This window comes from Pinus tabuliformis, chromosome 1_1 (genome assembly GCF_031772625.1).
Source record: "Pinus tabuliformis cultivar Carrire ecotype Pingquan chromosome 1_1, CPIR1, whole genome shotgun sequence".
In the NCBI taxonomy this organism is placed as follows: Eukaryota; Viridiplantae; Streptophyta; class Pinopsida; order Pinales; family Pinaceae; genus Pinus; species Pinus tabuliformis.
Window position 1 is genome coordinate 581898419 of NC_142297.1, and position 10999 is coordinate 581909417.

Consider the following 10999-nt stretch of genomic DNA (forward strand, 5'->3'; position numbering starts at 1 on the left):
AAGGATCACACACACCCTATGGTGACAACAGTTGAGATACCACTTACTGCAAAGGGTTAGGATCACAACCATCCTATTGTTTAGAGATCCCTCAACCCTAAGAGGCTTCAATGCTCGATTCCCTCTTTAGGAGCTCAAACAAGGGGGAAGAGTTATGCTCAATGTTCTCGATCAGTCGGGACCCTTACCCAAGAGGGTCACATCCATCAATCCAAGCTGCTCTTTGAAGATCAAAAACATATGAAAGTGCTTAATATATTTGGTACTAGCTCAAACATCTGACTAAAGAGTTCAACCATACTACCTTATGCAGTACTTTCAAGCAACAATCTTTTATTTTCATGTTAATACTAGACATCAAATCAAATATTATGTTAGAACAAATAAATATCATAAAGAAAAGAATACCACATTCATCCTTTCTCCCTCTCACGCAAGGAGACAGCATCCACAAGCCTAAGCTTGTCTTATACATCAACATTATATTAATCCACGAAGATGTCTTTGTCGTAGTTATATATGTACATACTCTAATTAGTTTTGGGTGCATCAATGCAAGGATCCATCATATATAGCAATAATAAACCATCAATGTAATCTAGTATGCCATGATTCTGACAAAACACTTATCCATGAGAAGAGGTTCTTGAAACAGATTGGGGTAAGCCATTCATTTCATCAATGAATAGTTAGCATGTAAAATTAATAAACAAATACATACCTTCAACAACTTCATATGTTCATTGATTCATGTCCAGAAGACTTGATTCATTTTGAAATCATGGGACTTTTAATCATCCACCACAAATAATAATAGGTGTTGGAATCTCATCAAGGGTCTCTCTCTCTGAATGGGAGGCATCTTCAGTCATCATCAATCAAGGATACTTCAACCTTGTCTATCATGCTACTGTTATGTATCAAGATCATTATCTCTTCATAGCATAGCCACATTTTTTCACACAAGACTATCATATGAAGTCAAACTATATTAGGTTATCATGACAAGTCATCATCAGTGATTTCAATTTGGCTTTATTGTCATACATGTATATGTCATCAATCATTCATCAAGGATTAGTATCATACACTAAGGGTAGCTGACAACAGTACCTCCATTAAATATCACATCTCTATCATGTTATACAATAATCAGAGTCCTACAATCATCAAGTTATGGCATCCATTTTTGTCATATTGTCAAATTTACCATGTTTATAACTCATCAAAGAAGTTACAGCTTATCAAAGCCTTATCAAGGTCAACAAGAAAATAGTTAGTAGATCCTGAGCATCAACCTTACAACCACACTATTGCCTTCAGGGTTACTATACTCATTATAAGCATTGACAACAGTATCAAGTTACCATATATCAAAGTCAATGTTTCTGACTATGCTTTATCTTTAGACAAAATTAGGATATCCAAATATCAATGAGATTTAAACTATAAAGTGCATCAATATATCACATTTAGTGGGAATCAAACTTACTATGTATATGATTTTCATGCATCATTGCATTTCTCAAGAGTATTATATGAATCAAAACTTTTCTAAAGGTAATATTTGTGTCATACCTCAAGGCTTGACTTGTTGTCCCAATGTTGTATCTAAATAAAAACATGACACTATAATAATCATGTTATACTATACATGTCTTTTAATATTTGGATACCTTAGCAACTTGTATCACAAACACTTTTTCATCTCGTATATGCCCAAAATACTTTTCACTTGCTCCTGGAATGAATTTGCATCGGGTTCCTTTTCCTATGAGCTTCATGTTCCCGCTCCATCTTTTCTCTTCTTACATTAGCTCTCTTTTCCTGCACCTTTTAGCATTCAGATGACCCTCAAGAAGGATTTTCTTATCAGAGAGATAGAGGTATTCAAATACTCAAATATTCTTCTGGGAAGGATAAGCAATAAACTTAAACAAGAGTAGTGTCATAAAGAAATAACATAAGTTTGGAAGCTACTTATCTTTAACGAGAGGTGATTATCTCCCTCTTTAAAAAGCCTTCAAGAGTTAGTACTATCCATCATCCATATGTCAATGTTTCCTTTAATATTTTCAATCGACTTTATCAATAGTTAGACCTAATTGAGACTAGCCCATCTAGGGTTACACTAAATCTATCACATGTGCTAAAATAACTTCTTACTAATCATGATAGGGTTATAAGACTTTAGAACTCAAGCCTTTATCATATATAGGTCCTTCACACTCCAAGGTTTCTTCCAAACCCTAATTTCTTTTGTTAGAACTAGCTTTCCTAGTGTTTCCTTCAAACCCTAATATTTTTTTCAGTCTCTCCCATCTTCACTTGTTTCCATCAACGGTGTCTTTACAAGGGTGATCTCAATGACTTTTCTTAAGCCTAGCTCTAATACCATGTTAATTTTTCTAGGGCTATATTGTTCGTTGCTTTACATAATTTCATTACATCTTTTACACATTGAATTCACCCCATAGTATCAAAACAACATTAGCAATGATGTAGAAAGAACAATAACATCAACAATGCAGTGGGACAATAAAAGGAACATCAAAAGGAAAGCATGCACAAATAGAGACACCAGGATTTGGTTGAAGACCACAACAAAACCCCACTAGGGGGAAAACCCAGAATTCAATTCTTCTTCTTCTATTAGATATCCATGAATTGTTCAGTTGAGATACAAAGTACATCCATATTGAGATATATCATTATGCTAGGCCACTCCAAGTTAGTTCACAACTTCGATTGTGAATTGACTTCTAATAATCAAATGAGTCCAAGAAAACCTTTGTTATATCATTGTTGCATAATTTTCCATATAACCTTATTCACATATCGTAACTTATTAATCTTAACTTGAAGAATGAAAACTTGAATGTAGGAGAGCCATGTCATCAGGTCATCCTGGGCCATACGAACCAGAAAATTGTGTGGGCCATATAAGCCAACCACCATGCCATACTAACCATCAGGCACTGCTAACCAATGGTTCATGCTAAACATCGGGCACTGCTAACCACTGGGTCATGCTAAACACTAGGAATTGCTAACCATTGGTCATGTCTAACCACCAAGAACTGCAAACCACTGGGCACTACTAATCAACGAGCCATGTGAGCCATCGATCACTTCTAGCCACGAGGGACTGCTAACCACTAGGCACTTCTAACCAACAGACCATGTGAACCACTGGGCACTGCTAAACAATGAACCATGTGAACCTCGGGGCACTACTAACACATGGGAACCGCTAACCACCAGGAACTGCTAACCAATGTGTGTTGGGTGTGCATACCATCCAAGTGAGCCGTGAGATCCATATGCTTCTGATCCATGCGAGCCATATGTTGTTAGGACATGTGGTTCAACAAACGAGTGTCATAATATATGATACGAGGGACATTACAATGTTAGAGATATTACCATGATGCGATAACCACATACACGTCATGTGAGATCATATATCATGCGAGCTATATTACAAGATGTGTATATTGGTGCCAATATCATGGAGAAATAAAGATATACATAATGTGTATTGATGCCAAAAATGGGGGACTATATCCATTATCGATATGTGAGACTAAGAGAGATCATATCCAAAATAGAGATGTGAGAATGTATAGTCTTATGGTGATGCGAGAATGTATAGTCTCACATTATCAGAATGTGAGAGCAGTAAACATGCAAGAGAGTCTTGTAGTGGAATGTGATTCCTGAGAAAGTCCTATAGAAGAATGTGATACCTATGATAGTCATGTAGAGTAAATGCAAGACCTGTAGTGGTTGAAACATGCGTGAGAGAAGACCATCCGAAAATCCCAGAATGCACTATCACATTTGGAACAAAATGGGATATATATAGTTGTTTTCAAGTATGAAGGGTCACAACCTTTGTGAGATTCAACTTGATCATTACATTTTATCTTTAGGGAAGTGGGTTTGACTTTGAGAATTTATCCCTAGCTATCAATTTCAACAAAAGGTGATCCATGTTGGGTTGTGTTATATTCTTTCCATTACTAGCCCACATAGTTAACTAGGGGTTAGAAGGGGGACGGAGCCCCCCCTTCATTGTGCAGATTGCGTAGCGAGGGGAGTCATAGAGGGTTTGAGGGGTGTAGGTAACCCCACTCTATGGGGTCCAGGGCAGCGCCCCGGAAAATTTTGTTTTTGGACCCTTCATTAGGTTGGGCGGATCTACCTATGGTTTTGTGCATGATTTTTCGCACATGGTTTTGGAGGCGATGGTTTTCGGTCCATGGTTTTGGACGTGATGGTTTTCGGTCCATGGTATTGGATGATTCGGCATGTATAAATATGTATTGTAACATTGAAAGGAAAATAATGAAAAATCAAGCTAGTAGTCCCAGTTTTGGGATCCATGGGAAAATCTCTGTGTATATGTGTTTTATGTGTTATGCTTTTGCATTGTTTATTTTCTGTGTTTTAGAATTGGTATGCAGGTAATTTCTGTATGGGGTTAAAACCTACAATCCACATTGAAAATTACGTGCAGGCCAAGGAATGGGGGAATTTTGAGCTCGAAATCATTGTCACCCATGGCCTCAGTGATGGTGGAAGGCCCATATCGAAGTGGTTGAATCTTTTGATGGGCTCCAGTAAGGAATTCGTTTTGCAAATGCAACCAAACTTTGTCTCCCACTTGAAACTTATGTGGAACCCAATGTTGATAATGATATTATTTGTACTTGGCATTAGCTTTATCCAGGACGTCATGAACCTACTAGTGGATGTGTTGGATGCATTCAATAAACTTGGTGGCTTTATCAATGTTGGACTGAACATGCACAGGTTTTGACTATGTAGTTGCAATAGGAATTGCAACATCGATGGGACACCATGGTTGAAATCCCAATCCCATGCCCACTTGAAAGAAGATGTGGCTATTCAAGCTATGGAGAGCTATGTTATAGATATGTTGCACATAGGGAAGACTCTCATCCCATGTTTGTGGATGATTGGAGTTGTACATGCATAGTATGTGCACTATCATCGTGTTGACAACCTTTATTTGGCCATCATTCTGAGGATGGAATTCAGTCGACTTGGTGAGCTTAATGTCCAACAGTGACAAGAGGCTCGACCAAAATGTACTCAAGAACCTATTATCCTGATCTGATATAATGGTCTGTGGGATCCCAAAATGTGCCCACATTCGTTTGAAGAAGAGTTTGGCAATGTCTTTCGCTATGATGCTCTTCTTTAAATCCATCAATATAGCCATCTTAGAAGATCTATCGACAACCACAAATACATAGTCATTACCATGCTTGGTACAATGAAGGCCAGACATATAGTCCATGGAGATGGATTCCCAGGGCTGACTAGGAGTAGGAAGATGAATATATAGGCCTTACTTCTTAATGGTTGGCTTGGCGATGGCAAAGGAAGTGCAAGATCTTATATGTTTTCTAACATGTTGTTGGATATTTTACCAATAAAAATACTTTTGCAGTGTTGCCATTGTCTTATCTACGCAAAAGTGTCATGTGAGTTAACTACAGTGTGCCTCCCAAATCAACTTGGTTATCTTGCTTGATGGAACACAAAGGTGTCGTAGGTGGCATAACAATGCGTCTTGAAGGTGGAATTCTAGAACTTGATTTCCAACCATCAACATTTGGTATGTAGTAGCAAATTTTGGATAATTTGTGTAAAGTTGTGGCCATCTAGAAGTATTGTATCCACAAGAGTATAGAACAGTGGTCAGTGCCACAACTGGTGGTTGAATGAGGCAATCTGCAATATTATTGGTGTTTCCCTTCTTGTACTTAATGTTCAGATAAAATTTTTGAAGGTATGTGGATCATTTCTGATTGCAATCATTCTTCAACTTCCATTGTGTCTATATAAACTAAAGAGGTCAGTGATTTGTGTGGATGATCGTCTCCTTCCCCATAATTTAATGTTTCCACAACTAGAAGCATGTACGATTGAATACATCTCTTTATCATAGGTGGGGTATTTCTGAAATGTATCGAAGAGTGTCTCACTGTGATAGGCCACCGAATGCCCTTGTTGGGTGAGAAATGCACCAATGGCGTAGTCGGAGGCACTATCTTGAAAAGCATTCTAAATATGATCATATTCATTTACCCTTACAATTTTCTCATCCATATCCCATTCCTTTTAATTGAAAAATCATCTTTTCAAATATTTCAGGGTTTTCAAGAGGATTGTTTTGAATTTCATGATCCAATCTATGATCAATTGGAAGCATCATACTTAGCAAGCCCTTTTTCTAATAACAAGCTTCGATCTTTTCTCATGCTTGCTAAGGAGGATAGTACAGATGAAGATGCATTCATAAGAAGCTTTTGAGGTTTGTTTTATTATGGTTTCCATCGAAAAGGTAAGATCTCAAGTTGGTTAGAAGTAGCGGCTATCATATATCCTTTTACTGAGAGGAAAGACCTTCAATTTGTTGTACAATTTATTCAAGCTCTTATCTTTTTCATTACAAATTATTTTGTGTTTGTTTTAATTTCTTGTATCTTTGTGTATGAAAGTTGAGAGTAGTTATGGTGGCTACATTGGAAATTTCATTACACTTTGTTATATGGAAAATTGACTTCTGCGAACAAAAATAAACTCCCTAGATCTAGTGGTCTAATCTAGAACAACATAGGGAAAAAAATACCTATGCTTTCCTTAGAGAGATTATAATATGGAAAAGAGACCTACCTAGTATCTCTAGTAAGTCATTCTCTTCTCTTTGCTTGTAGGCTCCAACTCTAGCTCCACATGCTATAAATGGAACCTTCAACAATGACTAAAACAAGCAAGAGAAATACAATATCCACATAGCATAATCCAATGTCTCTAATCAATGAGTTAAAAAGGAATTGAAATACATAAGAATTAGCAGGACACAAGTATAGGAAAACATAGTGATTTTTGTATTAATAAATGAAGGAGAGAGTTGCAACCATATACAGAAGCTGACTTTGTAAATGTATCCCCAATTGCCTTTTCCTTCCTTGCCACCAAGAAAACCTTCACACTCAACCTAATGGATAAATGTATGATGATTCTTAAGCTCAAATCAGCAGCATGAGGGTACTAGTAATCTTCAAAAGCCAACCTAGACTCTATGGGAGGCAATAGATTTATAGGGTAAAATTGGTAGTTTAAGATTTATCAATATAGGCTTGAGATTCATATATGAAGTAGGATAAGCTCAAAGGATAAGAGATAACACCTCTAGGGAAGGGATTTGAGATCTATATCCATGGTAAATGGTTAAAACCACCTTAGAATCTTCTAGAAGGAGAAGATTTGAAAATATTTTTTAATTTTCCTAAAATTCTAGAACCATCACACCTGCAAAGTAGAGAAACATGTGATGGTTAGTGTAGGTGCTCAGTTATGCAACTTACAAAAATTTCAGGTGGGCAGGCATGCAGGGTGAATTGGGGATAAAATCAGTGTTTTTGAGCTGATTAACCCAGAAACTCAAACTTTTTGGAGAGGTGATCCTTAGGGTTTTGCAAAGGGATAATGATAAAGTGCTCAAGGATATTGTTTGATTCAGTTTTTAGGCCTTTTGAGTGATTGTGACAAAATTAACTGTAAAACACTTGACCCTAACCTTCTAGCTGATTAGGTTAGAAGTAAGTCTAGTTGCATACCAGCCTCCCTTGCACACTCATCCTACACTTTCTCTTTGTACTCTTTCTTTTGTTTTCTTACTTTTGTATTGCATCCAGTTTTCGGTTTAGCCTCCATTTTCTGTCCCTTTTATTTTGTTTCCTTGTTGTGTCTTGTCTCTTCTTTTGGGTTTTTTTTATTAAGACTTTGCATGAAGGATGTTAGCTTTGGGTTGAAAAACAATGTGGTGAAATTTTAAAAGGGAAATTGTGATGACGAATGATGCTTGGCTTACCTGTTATCCTATTTTGTATCTTGGGTTCATACCTTTTGGTCAATAATGTTTTGGTGGAAAATAAGATCCTTGCATAAGTGGAGCTTTGTGTGAAACCATGACACCCATATCTATTTTAGGAACCTCGTTTCTATGTTTTGTTCTTTATGTTTCGATGTTTTTCATGCTATTCCAATCAAGTAGAAAAGGACAAGGGGAAAATATTAACGATAAAACTCATATCAGAGGTTTTATGTATTCTTTTCTAAAGGAACAATCTCTTTTGTTCTCAATAATTCGAGATCCATCTTCCACCCCATGAGATAAATAAGTGTCAAAGCACAGTCCTATAAATATATAAAATAAATAAAGGGTAAAAGAAGAGAAAGGCATCTTACACAGAGAGGTGAAGCAAGTAACTTCGTCGGGGTATTGTCCAAGCTCGATGGCAACAAAGCAATGCTTGTGCTCCAGTGACTCTGATGGGGTACTATCGAGGCCTACTAGCAGCGAAGCAACACCAAAGATGAAAACTCATAACCTGAATATCTTAAACTCATGAACTGCATTGTCCTTCTCCCTAATAGAAACATTGTGATATGGTTGACCTTATGGATGTGTTCAACTGAGAAAGATATGAAGGGGACTATATCTATAACTAGGTTAAGTACAGAAGCCAAAGTAATTTGCACAATGAATAAATGCTTCCTGAGAAACTACACCTTGCACGAAATATTTGACCAAGGCAGAGAAGTTGGAGTTCTACCACTATGTCGCCAAGTGTTGTCATTGTGACAAACATCCTCCAAAATTTGGTTTACACTTGAACTTTGGAGCTTACTATGGATATTTTTATCATTCATTCCATAGTCACTTTACGGTCGATCGATTTTTGTTAAGTATTCTAGTCTACTTCTCAGTTTGTAAGTGTGAAAGTCACTTGCTAACACATGCTCAATCCGCAACAAGTTCATGAGTGTACCCTCTTATGCAAGCTTGAAAAATCAAATCACAATTCCATCAAGATAGTGCATGTGAAATGTTCAACCTATGTCGACATTAAGTGTGCACTTTCATCGACAGTCTCTCACTTTTGGTTGTGGTTGTTCATATATTTCAGTGATTTTTCCAACTGTCGTTTTTGCACTCTTACTTTCACAAATGTTGCTTTCATGTTTACAACGGTTGCTTTTGCTTGTTTTCACTATAATAAGTGTTATTTTCATGCTACCTTCATTCTGGCATGTGCCACTTTCAATGTCGTTCACATTTTGCAAGTGTCATTTGCACTTTCATCTTACTGTCGCAAGTGTCATATTTTAGGCATGGAAAGTTTTGCATGTTGCATAAGCAGAGTTGTGGTTTGTTTCAAGGGGTATCTTTGGTGTTAATGAGTCCTATTATCATATACACATGTATTAGACTCACTCCAAAAGTTTTAATAATTTCCGCACAAGTGTCTTCGAAAAGTGTACCTTTAGTGTCACACTCGAAGGAAGTTGTTGTATTGTTGTCGCATTAAGGGAATCATTTTATTCTTGTCTTTTGAGTGATTAATGTTGTGTCTTCGATTGCTCTGAGTATGTGATCATGTTTAGGTTTTTTCCTTATTCACTTTGACCTTGTTGATCCCACACTTAGCTAATTTCAGAAAAGCTCCTGCCTAAGAAACTTGACTTCACTCAGTCATCTGGAACTACATGTTGCACAGTGTTAACCCTCAAGATTATCCCTTGCCTCTTGGAACTGCACAATGCATATTTCCTTCCTCCCAGAACTGCACATTGCATAGTCTCAATGCTTAAACCTGATCTTGAGCTCCAAAACTGCACATCCTTACCTCCCACTCACCTTATTCTATGCACTACACAATCTCAAGCCTCAAGATTCTAGCTTGACTCCATGAACTATGCAATTACGCAAGCCCTAGGTCTCTCACTCTCTAGAACTACATAGTGGGCAACCTCAAGCCTCAAGCCTTCCTCCTTGAGCCCTTCAATTACACAGTCACCTTATCATGGCCTTCCTGAACTATGCACTGCGCAGTCTCTAGCCTCTATCCTAGCCCCTGACCTCTTGAGTTGTGCAATTGTGAAATTCTTGAGCTAGTCTCTCAGTCCAACACCCAATTCTAGCTCAGTCGGTGATTTTCCTTAAGAATGATAGACTAGTTTATGGACTGATGTCATCTTGTCATGAGTAGATTTTAGTTGTAGGTATTATATATTGTTATGACACGATGATGATAAAGGAGATGGAGAGGGAGACCCTGCCAGAAGACACCTATATAGTTGCAAAGACAAGATGATCATTGAACAACAAGAAGAAGGGATACCATATTGCGACAGCAGTTGGAGAATAAGATCATATTGAACGCTCCTCGCATTCAAGACTCATGGGGGAGGAAGAGGAATAACATGCACCATATTTCAATAATACACAAAGATAGTAGTAGAAATAATGGCTTGACATTGCCATATCATCATGCAGTCCATATCACCAATGCCTTGTCATGTCTTGTCAAGGTGTCATGTCAAGATGTATATGAGTCATAATTTTCCACATCATTTTTGGATTATGTAATTTTGAATTTATGTAATTTTGAATATATAAGAAATGTAATTTAAAGTGGAAGTCCAAGGGTCATCTATAGAATGTGAAAAGTCATGAAGGAGTCAAAATGTCATATGGAAGTCAGAGAGTCATGAGGGTATTCCAAGAGTCACAAGGGGGGTGAAGAGTCACCCCATTTGTTATATATACACCCTTATAGCTCATGCAAAGGACTTTTCACCTTGGCTCCTCCTATCAAGCATTTGAGAGGAAGATAGTTCTTTTGGAGGAGCAAGTGCTTACTTTAACACTCCACTATTGGAGTTAGTGGTGATAATTATATTGATGTGTCTTGGAATTTTTATTAATACGTAAAGCTCATTAAGCCAACACACTTTCATGTGTATGTCATAAATATTGTAATACTACTCTTTGAATGTTTGTGATGTATGTTGTTTTCATCTGTACTAAGGAAATTAAACTATTTTGGTGACTTTGGTACTTATCTTGTTGAAGGTCTATTGTATATGTTTTAATAATCGTTGCTTCTATGTG